We start from the raw sequence: 14330 nt of genomic DNA, 5'->3' as shown, positions 1-14330 counted from the left end.
AAGTCTCAGGCAAAACTTTTTTTTGTTTGTTAAAAACAGTCACAATTGTGTAACCAATAACTTCAATATGGAAGTATTTAATTTAAAAAAAAATGAAACCTTTGATTTTTCAAAAAAATCAAACCTGTCTCTCCTATAATGTTTTAAATGATAAAAACCAGATGAAACTCATTTACATTTTTTTAAAATGGAGCAAACGAAAACGCAAACATTACTTTTTCTCAATTTTGTTTACAAAAATTACGTATTTCGCAAAAAAAAAATTCTCTTTTGAGTCCTGACTAATTTAGTGCTGAGCTCACTAATTGCGGAAATTTTTATAGCTATGGAGAATATGTTTAATGTATGCTTGATATTGGTTAGGGGTGGGGTACAACCAGGGTCGAGATGTCAGCGCCGTTTCAGCGCATTTTTCTGAATGCGCTGAAATTATGTATGAAAAGCGCTGAATCCGCTGAAATGCGCTGAAAATTTGAAAAGGCGCTGAAAATTCAAAACTTTAGCGCATCTTCAGCACACTTCTTACATAATTTTAGTGCATTTTGTGTACAATTCTTGCAAAAGTTTCAGCACTTTTTTTCAGCGCAAATTCAGGACCCGTAGAAAAATTTCGCGCTTTTTTTTAGAAAACGTAGAAACAACAAAATTTTAGCATATTTCTTACAAAGTTCCAGCTCAAATTCAGCACATCAGTAGAAAATTTTCAGCGCTTTTGAGATAACGTAGAAATAACAAAGTTTCAGCGCATTTCTTACAAAATTTCAGCGCAAATTCAGCAGATCAGTAGAAAAATTTCAGCGCTTTTGAGAAAACGTAGAAATAACAAAGTTTCAGCGCATTTCTTACAAAGTTTCAGCGCAAATTCAGCACATCCGTAGAAAAACTTCAGCGCTTTGGAGAAAACGTAAAAACAATAAAATTTCAGTGCAATTCTCACAAAGTTTCAGAGCATTTCAGCACATTTAAGCGCATTATTTGAAAAATCAGCACATTTCAGCGCATTTCTTACATAATTTTCGGAAAATTTCTCGACCTGGGAAGAAATATCAGATCGTGTCAAGTAGACTTATGTGTTCACATATGTGTCTTTAGACTTACAGCAGTAGTGTTAACTGGACCTGAAAATTTAAATATTTCATGTTTAACAGCAGGGAAAAATGACAATTCAAAACATTGTATCGGTGAGCTTTGGAGCCGAGCAGAATATATGAACAAACGCATTCAAGGGCAAAAATATTAATTAAAGTTTGACTAGTATGACAAGCAAAGTTGAAAGCCACTTTCAATGAAAACCCTATCCATTTATTCAAATTTTGTGAAGATGTTTAGTTTGCTGCTACTATTCCTAGTACCCGAATATCATACGTTAAATGAAGTCGAACTCAAATTTTTTATTGGTGTAACATTATTGGTTTTAACGAGGCCTAGCACAATTTGATATGGTGTTACTGAACTCAAATACGAAAAACCACATAATGATTACATTTAATCATTCTGCAAACTTCAGTAACTTTATGTGTACTCAAAACAAATTTTGTTAGCACAAACCCGAAACTCAGCAGGATCATAAGCTAGACGAATACATGAGCCAAAAACGTTTGGGCGGGGCTTTCTATTTTTGGTTGTAATGAATTTACTGACATCAACTCAAGCAAAACAATTGTTTCCACCCGGACTGAACGGCAAGTCAAGATCAGTACTGGGCACGTCAAATTGCAAGTGTTATATCAGTACTGATTCAGAGCTATGATCATGTCACTTTTTACACTTGTCAGTATAAATGCAAGTCTTGGCCTAGACGTGCAAGTCTAAATGCAAGTCTTGGCCAAGACGTGCACGTCCAAATGCAAGTCTTGGCCTTGACGTGCAAGTCTAAATGCAAGTCTTAGCCTAGACGTGCAAGTCTAAATGCAAGTCTTGGCCTAGACGTGCAAGTCTAAATGCAAGTCTTGGCCTAGACGTGCAAGTCTAAATGCAAGTCTTGGCCTAGACGTGCACGTCCAAATGCAAGTCTTGGCCAAGACGTGCACGTCCAAATGCAAGTCTTGGCCTAGACGTGCAAGTCTAAATGCAAGTCTTGGCCTAGACGTGCAAGTCTAAATGCAAGTCTTGGCCTAGACGTGCAAGTCTAAAGGCAAGTCTTGGCCTAGACGTGCAAGTCTAAATGCAAGTCTTGGCCTAGACGTGCACGTCCAAATGCAAGTCTTGGCCTAGACGTGCACGTCCAAATGCAAGTCTTGGCCAAGACTTGGCACGTCTGAAAAACGTCAAAAATAGGTCCAAAAAACGTCAAAAATAGCCGAAAAAACGTCAGAAATGGCCGAAAAAACGTCCAAAATAGGTCCAAAAAACGTCAAAAATAGCCGAAAAAAAATGTCAGAAATGGCCGAAAAAACGTGCAAAATAGGATTTATTATTTTGATACTTTGAGCAAAACATTTCGTGAAAACTGCAAGGCTGTATACTTAGTTTTTGGGGCTAACTCAGCGTCAATAAATGAAACGGTAACGTACATTATAGAGGATAAGGCAGTTTTTAAAAACTAATTGCATATACGTAAACTTTGAACGAATTTGAAAGACCTGGAGAGTGAAAGTTTTCTTTGAATTACGTGAGAGAACAATCGTTACAGCCAACGCACAAACCTATTCTACCATTCCAAAATTTTCTTCAGGATTTTTTTTCAAAACCTCATATTATTGGCTTTTTTTGGCTTCTATTGTGTTGTTTTTCGTAACGCATGAAATTCTTCTTCTGATACGGAACATTTAGTATACTGAAAATCATTGATAGTAATTAAGTTTTTTGATTACCGAAGATCAAACTCAACGTTTGACGCTAACTTACGCTATCTTTAGCAAATGATAGAAATATTTTTTAAATCAGTTAAACCCCATTGTAATCTCATTTATGTACGATTTGAACAAATAAACATTGTTAAATCAGACTTATATCAACACAACTCTATCTCTGCAGTTAAAACTAAGTTATCATTAATCATGAACTTCATGTTTTTTGATTTCGTATAGTCAATGCATGTGATAATTTTGCTAAACTTGTAAAAAAGTAAAATGATTACACTTTAACACAACTTTCTTTTTATTTTGAATATTCAATAGATGCTATCTTGTCTGTGATATCCTGTAGGTTAATCTACGTTTCTCTCATGTCACAACAACAAGAAGCCAAGATCTTTGACTCATATTATTTCAAATCCGTCAGGCTAAGCGCCCTGTTTCCAGAAACCAAAAAAGTCGATTTCTACTTTTTGTGTACAAATTTTCACCAGCATGCTTGGTCTAATCTTATTCAAAAATATGATGATGCCTTTTTTGTCCTAATTTTAACTTTATAGAAAAAATTTTTTAACCGAAGGCCACATATCTAATGTTTTCCATGTTTAGTGTAAATGCATTAGGCTAGTATGCAATGATAAAAAAGGAGACAAGTTAATTTTAAACTTTTGAGTTCGAAAATAAATGTACAAAATAAATGTGAAGATAAATAGAAAAACGAATATAATAAATGGAAGAAACCTCAGAAATGGTAGATAATAATTATCCTGTACGTTCTTAGATTTTTTTCCCAGCACTTGTTTTTTCTTAAAATTGTTGCTCTTTTCTCCCTACCTTTGTAACACAGTTTCTGAATCGGACTACGACAACTGTAACCTGTAACGCTGAAGCTGCAATGCTTTATGTAAAAGCTACTATGATAGCTACATTGATCAGATATCATCACTACGAGTGCTTTCGGTCCTAATTTGTTGAAATATTCCGGTCAATTCCTGTATCGTATCCACTTTTGTAATAGAGATTGAAACTTTACTTTTTTAGACTGTTAATTTTTTGATTTGATAGTTTGTACAAAAGTGTGCTCAATTTTTCACTGTAGACACTTGAAATGATCATATTATCTATGAAAATTAGTCTATTAGTTGGTATTTAAATTTTTTTTTTTAAAAAAAAACGCGTTTTCTGGCAAATAAAAATAATACATTAATGACATAGGCGAGTTCTGTGATTGCAAATATTTTGATAAATGGATGAAATCAATGTAAAACAGACGAGCCACTGTTTACGCCCCCTCCCCCCTCCCCCCAAATAAAAAAATTCAACCCTATTTTTTGATAACAAAGAAAATATAAATAGCAAAAATGGTTTCAATTTTAGCTGTTTTTGTAAAATGTTTCAGTACACGAAAAATTTTTCACGCAGTCAAAATTGAAATATTTTTTCAAAAACATAAATCAAAAGAAAAGTGAAGTTGTTCATCAAGATGACAACCGAAACATATCAAACATTTTGTAATTGATATACTTCTAAATGAAAATTAGTTAAATAAAGTTAGCTTTTAAATAATAAATTCAGATGCTATTTTTACAGTTGGTTATTACAAAATTACAAAGAAGGTAAGTATTGACGAAATGTTACATTTGGTATTTACAAAGAAGTTAAAAGAAAAATCACTAGGTTTCATCGTTGAAGCTTTACAAATAGTTACAAAAATAGGCTAAGACACACCAATTAGGCTTTACACAGCAATTAGGCCATTAATTAAAAACTTCCGATCTAGGTATTTACAAATGCTAATAAGAGAATTGCAAGTCGCTTAAAAGAGACAACATTAGAGATTGAATAAAAAGTTTAAATAGTTTTTAGTTTGCTCAGGTGTTTCTTGCCATGATCCGTTTAAAACACTTGCAGTAAATCGGAGAGTTTTGACTCTCATATGGACAAATATCTGACGCCAGTTCGTAAATTGTAATATATTTCTTGCTGCAGTTAATTTGTCGCATTCAAAAACTAAGTGTTCAGATGTTTCGAATTTGTTTTCACAGAAACTGCAAAGTGCCGAGTCAGAGAAACTTTTCAGCCATCTGACTTGTTTGTCAACAAAACAGTTTAATGCTAGTCGATACAACAAATTTTGCTGTTGAGGTAGGAGCTTGTATACTTTCCAAATATCTGCACAAAAGCGGGTTAATTCTTCCGTTGAACATTGGTATTTAATGACAGCTTTGCGTAAACGATTTTCAATAAAACTGAAGGGGAAAATTTCATTGATTATGTACCAGTAGATTTCTTTTGTTTTCATGTGATTATGCAACCTGAGCGAGGATTCTCTGTTGTTTTTGATTAGAAGTAGAACATTCTCGTTCTGGACAACTTTAAGGATTAAAGAATTTATTAAAAGGGAAAGTTCTTTCGAAAAGCTGATCGAGTTTTTGTCAGATGAATTAAATTCGTCAAAAAGTTTTGCAGAAACAATTTTTGAGATAATGTGTGGAAGGGAGATCCCGTCTCTAGCTGATGACTGGTATAGGACTTCGCTTCTAATTTCCATTTTCTGACCAGCTTTCAAAAGGCTGTTAACGAGGTTCTGCATTATTCCCAAGCTTTTCATGGTCGTGTCTGTGTGTCGAGCATAGTAAAAGAATTTTGGAAGAATGAATGTTTCGATGATATATTTCTTCCCTTTCAGTGTTTTCGCTCGAGAAATAAAACGACTTTAGATGGCTATTTGTGTTTTCAGGAGACCAAGAAGATTCGGTTGAGATTTGTCAGCGTCGAAAACTATACAAAGGATTTTTGTTGATTGCACAGTTTTATAAAAGGGAATGTTGGTAGTAGATAGGATTTCGCTCTTTTTCACATTAATTTCTAGCTGAGTTTGATCACAAAAATCTTTCACAGTATCAAAGAGCGCTTCAATCGATGATTTATGAACTAGACATGTAATGTCATCAGCATAAGCAACAGTTTTGGCGTTTACGAAACCTTTGATGTGAGTTGAGTTGTCAACAGAACAAAGTAACGGCTCAATAGCAAGAATAAAAAGCAAAGCTGACAGAGGACACCCTTGTCTTACTCCACGTTCGAGAACAATTGTCTGGGAGAGGTAGCCATTGATTTCAATAATTGCTTTGGTTTGCTTATATATTGTTTTTATTGCAGACTTCGTAAAATTATCTACACCAATTCTATCGAGAAGAGCGAATATATAATCCCTATCTACTTTGTCGAAAGCTTTCGAGAAGTCTAGATTTACGATACATTTACTGTTATTCAATTGTTTGTGAGCTTTGCGTACCTTAATCAGTGCTATATTAATTTGTCGTTTGTTTAGGTAGGCATGTTGATGTTGACCAATTACGTCTTCGAGGTTTTTGATAAGCCTGTTAGCTAAAACATGCGACAGAATTTTTAAGTCAGTGTTCAGCAGGCTTATGGGTCTAGACTCGTCTACTGTTCTGGGGTTTTCGGTTTTTGGAAGGAGTTTCAATATTGCAATTTGTTGGTTGTCTGGAAGTCTATTGGTGTTCACTACATTGTTGAAAACTTTTTTCAATATGGGAATTAAATACTTTAAATACTCGTTTAAATACTTTATAAAAATTCGAAGTAATACCGTCTGATCCTGGTGAACTATCTGCGTTTAGTTTGTCGATTGCTTTCTTCACTTCATCTAAGGTGATTTCGTTTTCTGTTGTTGTATCGGTTTCTGGCTCCTGCAGTTGATCAAGCAAGCTTTCAAAGGACGTTTTTTTTTACTTTTATACAGTTTTGAGAAATGATTTTCAAATATTTTAATGATCTCTTCTTGATTACTTGTTACACTGTCACCAACTTTCAATGTTGTAATACTATTTGTGTTATTTTTAGTTCTCGACCATGTTTTGAGATCTCTGGCATTACCAATTTCACAGGATTGCGTCAATTTTTTAAAGTGTTTAAAGCTCAGTCTTTGATTGTTATTCTCGTGCTCGTTGATTTGGGATAGTGTTGCATTGTATCGATTTAAAATGGTTTGGTCTGTCTTACCTTGCTGAATTTTTTCTCTTAGTTCCTTTTCTTCACGTAAGCTGCCTTTCATCTTTGAGCTTATCACTTGAGATTTGTTTATCGCTAAAGCTTGGCACACATCTCGTATTTGGCACATCATTTCTTCATATGTGTCCTCAATCGGACAAAGATTGCCAAATTGTTTCAGTTCTTCTCTGATATAGTTTTTATTTTCTACTAAAACAGTGTCATTCATTTTCCAAAAGCTCTGACCACGTTCTTTTTCTTCAACTTTGTTGCTTAGCTCCAAAAGCATGTGATCTGAGAGGTTATTTTTTTGTATTTTCATGATACTGTAATTGAGATCATTAGTAAAAAAGTAATCTATGCGCGAGAAAGATGATGTTCTCTTATCATAATGTGTGAAGTGTTGGACGTCTAGTTCGACTGCTATATCAAGAAGGAGCGCTTTCTCGATTATCGGCTTTAGTTTAGCGAATCGCTTTATTTGTCATCTTCACTTCTCAGAGCATTTGAGGTGTTTCTTGGATCATGGCTAAATGCATTGCAATCTCCTGTTAAAACTACGAATCGTCCAGGTTCAATTTTAGTGAGACTTGAGCTTAATTGTTTGAGCTTTGATGTGTAATTGTTTGGATTTAAATAAGTATTGATTAAGACAAGGTTTAAATTTGGAAACGTTATTGCTGAATGATCTCTTGATTGCAATCTTTGATCGTTGGTATTGATTTCTTCGCTCCAAACTGTTATTAAACCACCACTACAGTTTATTGCCGGCACTAAATGGTAGCTCAATTTGTATTGTTCAAGAATTGCTTCATGTGAGCGAGGTAGAGTGAGAATTTTTGTTTCTTGAACACATAGGAAAAAAAAGGTTCCTCGAGCTAGTTGGTGACACTTTTCAATTATTGAGAAGAATTTTTTCGGGCTCTTAATGCCACAGGAATTCAAGCTGAAAATTTTATGCTCAATCATTTGCTATTGTTATTCAACTCGGTTTTCTTTTTACGCCATTCAGTGTTCAGAAAATGTCTTGGTATTTCAGTGTTCTGTTGCTTTCGCTGATGGTTTTGAGTTTGTTTGTTGACTGTCCTGTATTGTTTCAAAACAACTCCTTTGAGAGGCTCAACGTTTGATGAATTTAGTCTTTTTGGAGAGTTTGATTTCATAATGTCGTTGCTTTGTTTTTCAGCTGAAATTTGGTTAGACAAAGATTCAACTTGTTCTGTGGTTTTTGTGCTTTCTGTTGCTTTGGTACACATTTCAGGGATCCGCTACAAATTTCTTCAACAAACGTTTCTTGAATTTCTTCTTCGTCTATAGTTAGATTTCCAAAAGAGTCTTGATCGAGCATTTCTTGTTCCTGGGCGTTGTCAGGATTTGTTTCTTGTGTTTTCAGATGGGTGTTTTTCTGTTCTGTGCTTACATTTTCACGGTTTTGCCTTTCAACTTTATGCATTTCTTTTTGCAATAGAAAACATCAGTCTTTATGGTGTCCAATATATTGGCGGCTTTTTTCTTCGCAAAAACTACAGCTGTGGAGCGCGGGAACATGGAATTTGATTTCTAGGCCATTCCAGTTTTTAAAATCGGCAATTTTGTTCTCATAGGACCATTTTCTTTGCTTTTCCTCTTCGTTAGCATTGTGGACAGTAACACTTAAAGTTGCATATCCGTCGAAAATAAAGTCCCCATCAATATTTACTTTCATGCGATTGATTGTCGGGTTGTGCTCTATTCCATCTGAGAGTTCAATCAATTTAAGAGTTTCGGTATCCGAACAAACGCAAGGAAGATTTACAAATTTAATGTTGTATCTTCTGGGGTAGAAATTTCTTTCTTTGTTGAGGATATGCTTGCCCATTGGAAATACAGTTTTGCCCAGCAAATTGAGGCCTCGTGATCTTATCGAGTGATATTGCGTTCTAACAGTTGGAGGGGAAGTAACGGTCAGTGTTTGCAGCGTTTTTTCTCTTATCTACGCGAATGTTCTACTAATGGTTATTTGAGATCGTACTTCTTGTGGGAACTCTTTCAGAATAGATTTAGCACATTGAATGTAAGCATCGTTCAAAGATCCTGTGTTTGCAAGCATCGATTTAGTAAAAGGAGGGATAATTTGAGTGATTTGAAAGTCATTAGAAGCTGTTACTTTTGAATGGCCGTTTTGGATCGCAGTGGAGTACATGTTTCGATTTTCGCTCGCGGTTGGGGCTATGATTGAAAGGAACGTGTTCTCCCCCATTGGGGAAAACAGCTTAAAAACTCGTAAACGATTGAAAGGGAGATCTCTAACTTAAACAACTTAAAAAGCTAGAGCTTATGAGGCGTGTATTTAAAAGAACTTTTAAAGAGCGAAGGCTAAGAGCAAAAAGGTAAGAGAAAAGTCAGGATTTCAAAACTTAAGCAACTTTTAGTGAAAAATCTCTTTTTAAAAAAGACTCACTCCCAAAGGACGTTCCTACACAAAGTGGAGTACTTGCTTGTGGCTTTCCTATCACACTTTGAGGTACTGATCCGAAAGTGACATTAATAGAAAGTGACATAAATAAAGTTAGCTAAGCCAAGTGAAAAACTTAATAGTGGATAAATAGTGCTATTCAACTACCAATTTCAGAAACAAAAGACAATGTCTGAATAGCACTTTTTATCTACTATACTCTCTTAAAATCACTCATAAGATTACACTTTTACTAAATGAAAACATAGCGCCTAAATTGTGCGATCATCAAAATCGCTACTACGCGGATCAACAAAGCTGCTTCGCAGATTGTGTGTAAACAATTCACTTATTGCGTATAACAGCTTCGCCGATCATCAAAGTTGCAGCGCATAAATGGTTAGAGGTTTTAAATTTATTTTCCATCTTAGAAAAAGTGTAATTTTAACTTGATTATAAAAGATTAATGGATAAATAGTGTTATTGAGACGCTATCTTTTGTTTTTGAAACTGGTGACTGAATAGCACAATTTATCCACTACTTAAACTTAATTTATCTGCCTTTAATTCACTAACTTGAAATGTTCACGAGAAATTTTCCGAAAATGATTTAAGAAATGCGCTGAAATGCGCTTAATTTTCAAAAAGTTCAGGTGCAAAAACCTTACATAATAATGCGCTGAAATGTGCTGAAATGCGCTGAAACTTTGTAAGAATTGCAATGAAAATTCAGCTTGATTGTCAACTAAATTGGACAGCTAATGTAACTTAGAAAAGTACCACAGTTTCAGCTATCACAAATTTTAGCCACATCATAGCGCAGAGGTTGATACCCAAAACAAAACTATCATATCTGTAGTTATGTAAAAAATTAAAAACTTGCAACAAGTTCGCACGAAATATTGCAAGATAAAACATAGTTCTTCCATTTATGTCTCAAGATTCTGCCAAGAATCGATTTCTTCTTTCAAGATTTGCATTGTTCTTTTTTTCATTCCGAATTTTTTTATTACCTTAAAACATGACGACGAGCAAAAAATGACAATGTTAAATATAAAATAGTAAACATTTGATGACAGGAAAAGCCGGAGAAAAGGCTATACATACCTGATTTTACAGCAACCAGTGGTCAATTGATATTTACAAACATAGAAATACTCAAAATATATCAGTGAACAATCACTGCGATGTTCGTTCGCCGCAATTTTTTTAGAATGTAAATTTTAATACCTGAAAAAAATTGTAAATTATTTCAATAAATGAGGAATTTTTTGTAGAAGAATTTAGGGAATTTAAGATGGAAAGCATGAACTTCTCTAATGGGAATTGATGAGCGTAATTTTGATTTTATAGGGATAATCCTCAGTTAAGATACCTTACTTACCCGCTTGGGGGTGTGCACGTAACTATCGATTTAAAAATTTTCCATAGATTGAAACTCCTTTTTGTTAATACCCAATATTGATCCAGTTGGCCACTGTCTTCTTATACCCAATACCGTTCGACCGCGGTCTTTTCGTACCCCGTACGGGTGAAAATGGTCTTCGCATCAGTCGACTTCTCAGCTAGGGCAATTTTATTATAAAAATATAGAAAATAGAAGAATTGCGAGAAAACTTATAATTCTCAATTTGGGTATTTGCGATTTGGATTTTTTTCTCGCATACGGATAGGTTAAGAGAATTGCTTATTTTTTCGGGCCCATTTTTTGGGGTCAGTTTGAGGTTCCAGCAGTATTTAAGGGCATTATTTGGCAAAAAAATCGCAGAGTGTGCTCAAATTATTACAAGTGGACTGAATGCGCTGAAATGCGGTGAAAGCCTAGATTTTTTTAATTTAATTCAAATTTCTAACATTATGGAACATTGAAATGCGTTGAAACTTTGCGACGAACTTGCTTCAAATTCAGTGCAATTCTTAGTTAGTTTTAGTACATTTCAGCGCTCTTTAGCACTGGTTTCCGAAACTCTTGTCATATAATTTGATCCCCGCTATATATGCCTGTTCCGTTTCGTCGTCATTCTTGTAAGAAAGGAACTGTATGCCCTGATATTGTTTAAAAAAGGCGCTGAGTGCTCCAAAATTTTTTTAAAAACCAATCCCTACCTAATAATAGGTTTAGATTCATTAAAAAGGTGCAAGACTTTTTCTCAAATTTCAGCGCTCTTGTTTAAAATTTTCAGTACATTTCAGCACTTTTAGCTCTATATTCTGAAGTTTTTTCCTATTAATTTGATCACGGTTCGACATGTCAGCACCTTTCTGGCGAATGATTTTGTAAGAATCGACACATTTCAGCACATAGGTAAAGCTTGTCTGCCAAATTTCGGAGGATTTTTCATACTTTTCACAACGTTTTTCTACCTGGGATTCTATAAAAAAATAACTAACGTTTTGTGAAAAAATGCGCTGAAAAATCAGCACATCGCGGCGCATTTCTTACAAGGTTGTAATGACACAATGGTTTAAGAGATGATTAAGACAGCGTAGAGCGGGGTTTGGCACGTTAGACGGAATAATAATTTGAAAGAGGTGAGCTGTTTTTTTTTAAAAAAAATTGATTTTGCGCATTTCTCGTAAAATTTCAGCGCATGTCAGCACGTTTCCACGCATTTCTAGGTAAAGTTTTTTGCGCTAAATTTTTGAAAATTCAGGGCATTTTAGAACATTTGTTATACACAACTGTCAGAGAATTCCTCGATCTGGGTTTGCGATTCGGTGGCATAGCCTTAGAGTAATGTATTTTATTAAATTTTCTACTTTCAGGATTATGAGGACTTGCAAAACTCAAGCGTGACCAGTTCGCGTTATGAACAATCAAACCTGGAACGCTGGGTGAGAAACACGCAAATAATATCAGTGATTGTGGCATTATTTGGATTGGTTGGCAACTATTTCCAGTACTGTACCGCTTCCAAACTGAAACAGAAAACATCTGGATCAGCCTTCATCAAGTGTCTGGCTGTCGTAGATTTCCTTGCCGTCTTTCAAGATTTTCTTCCCGAGTCTCTTTTGCCCCTTCTTGGTCTGGACTTGTTCACCTGGTCTGGAGTAACATGCCGGTTGTTCAGCTGGGTATCACTGGTTGTGGCCATAGCTGGTTAGTTTCTCTGTCAATCTGAATTGCAATTTTGATCAAGCAGTGTCAAAATTATTAATGAGTTATATATGAGATAAGTGCTAAAAAGTCTTTACAAACTTTGTCACATAATTTCAGCGCGATTTCCGTTGCATTTTTTTTGTCGATGATGTAATTTTTACAATTGAACTAGACAGAACAATAATGTCTAATTTTCCCCTGTAATGATTCTTATTTCAGTTTCAAAATAACTGCAAAGATCTGTTGTTGAATCAACAGTAAAATTTAGTTCGATTTGCGGGCATCATATTTTTATCTTTCAGAAACACATTCGCAGAATTTCTCGGCTTATATTGTTATACTTAATTGACTTTACAACACTCGCGTGCGCATTTTAAAATGCCGAAAGTCGGTAGTGCCAGAAGTCAAAATGCCAAAAGTTGCTGCTTAGCCAGAAGTTGACTTCGGTTGACTTTCGTCATTTCAAAACGTGTGCGTTTTGTGTTTTAAGCATGGTTACGTGACTCTGCAGAAGTCACTTCGAATTTTTGACTTAATATCTCGAACCGCTTCGCGGTACTCGATAAACGCCAGAAGATCTCAGTGAATTCAAGCAGAGTCACGTAATCATTACGAACAGTTTGCTTAGACCTCAATTTCGCTGTTAAAGAAAATCAACAATAAAGTTAGGCTCGATCACTAATTTCGAAAGTTGATCAAGCAAGAAGTCATTGTTTCATACTTTTTCAAGCGTTCCACTTTTTTCAATATTTCACGTTTCATATCACAGTAGACTTTGAATTTAATCAGTTTTTCGCTCACTTTTCACACTTGTCTCGGAGAGTTCAACCTTACAAAATGGTATAAAATGATCAATCAACTGAGCAAACTTCTTGGAAAAAATTCTTGGAAGCCTTGAGGCATGTTTCTTGGAAAATTTTATTGGAAGCCCAATTTTTTTCTCATGAGACAAAGCATACACTTTTCAAAGATCATTAAAAGGGATAATTGAAAACAAGAAACAGTCACAAAAATTAACAATTTCGGCAAAAAGGACTTTTTAAGGTCTATAATTGAGTCAATATAAAGAAATATTTTTAGAAATTGCTCATTTTTCTAAAAAACCATAAAGAGTGACAATGAGAGTGACACAACAGAGCCGGCTGACGACATCTGCGAACCATTCGCTCCTACAAAAATATCAAGGTTTTCAGAAAAAAACTATTATTTGGGTTGAACGATTATTCAATTGTTGGATTGATTCGCTGCACGAGAATTGCAATGTTACTATAAATTTTAGTTGGATTCTCGCTTTGAGATTTGAACAGCGAAATTGGGGTCTAAATAAGTTAGAGTATAGTTCTGGGAAACTTTCGGCAATTCGAGCTCAGCCTCGGGCGCAAACGCCCTCGGCTTTGAGCTCTAATTACCTTAGGCTTCCACGAACTATACTCTAACATATACTTAGAATACGTGCGCCTCACTAGTCTCAATGTATGCGCTGCATTGAGACTGTTTCGCGGAGAAAATGAAATATACTAATGGTGTTAAGGTCGATTCTTATAGTTTGAAGGCTCCCTCAGCCACCTCCCCCCCCCCCGCCCCCTCCTCTTTTCAAACCCACCCAACAACCACTCGTGATTATTCCCCCATCCACTCTCCCCAACCTGATCCATTATAAGTGTCCATAAGATCTTTAAATTTTGGCTGTACCTGACTTTCTTTTGTGTGTGTTACCTCTTAATATCGTTCAATACGTGTTCATTATCCTTACTGGTCGGTCGTTTGATAGCAGTCTTCCCAGCTTCATCTCATTAAAGGTAGCCCTCACTTGCTGCAGGGCAAATAATTGATAATTTACTGTTTTACCTTGATTGTTAGTTTTGCGTGTTTGTCTTAGCGAGCTTTCAATCTCAATAGTTACAGATCTCATGGAGCTTTCGATGCAATATTTTGATGTCAATTAGTGGTCTTTTTTTTCTCAGTATTTTGCTTTGACAGATAT

General features: G+C 35.2%; 1 protein-coding gene across 1 annotated transcript in view; it reads left to right on the top strand.

Moving 5' to 3' along the window:
- The window catches only part of LOC142334765 (methylglyoxal reductase DkgA-like), a 431775-nt gene that overhangs the window by 314332 nt on the left and 103113 nt on the right, over positions 1-14330 (top strand). The gene's annotated exons all lie outside the window — the stretch shown is intronic.

The sequence above is a fragment of the Convolutriloba macropyga genome, chromosome 2, assembly GCF_964194025.1.
Source record: "Convolutriloba macropyga chromosome 2, txConMacr16.3, whole genome shotgun sequence".
Taxonomy (NCBI): Eukaryota; Metazoa; Xenacoelomorpha; order Acoela; family Convolutidae; genus Convolutriloba; species Convolutriloba macropyga.
This window is presented reverse-complemented; position numbering and strand designations above follow the sequence as displayed.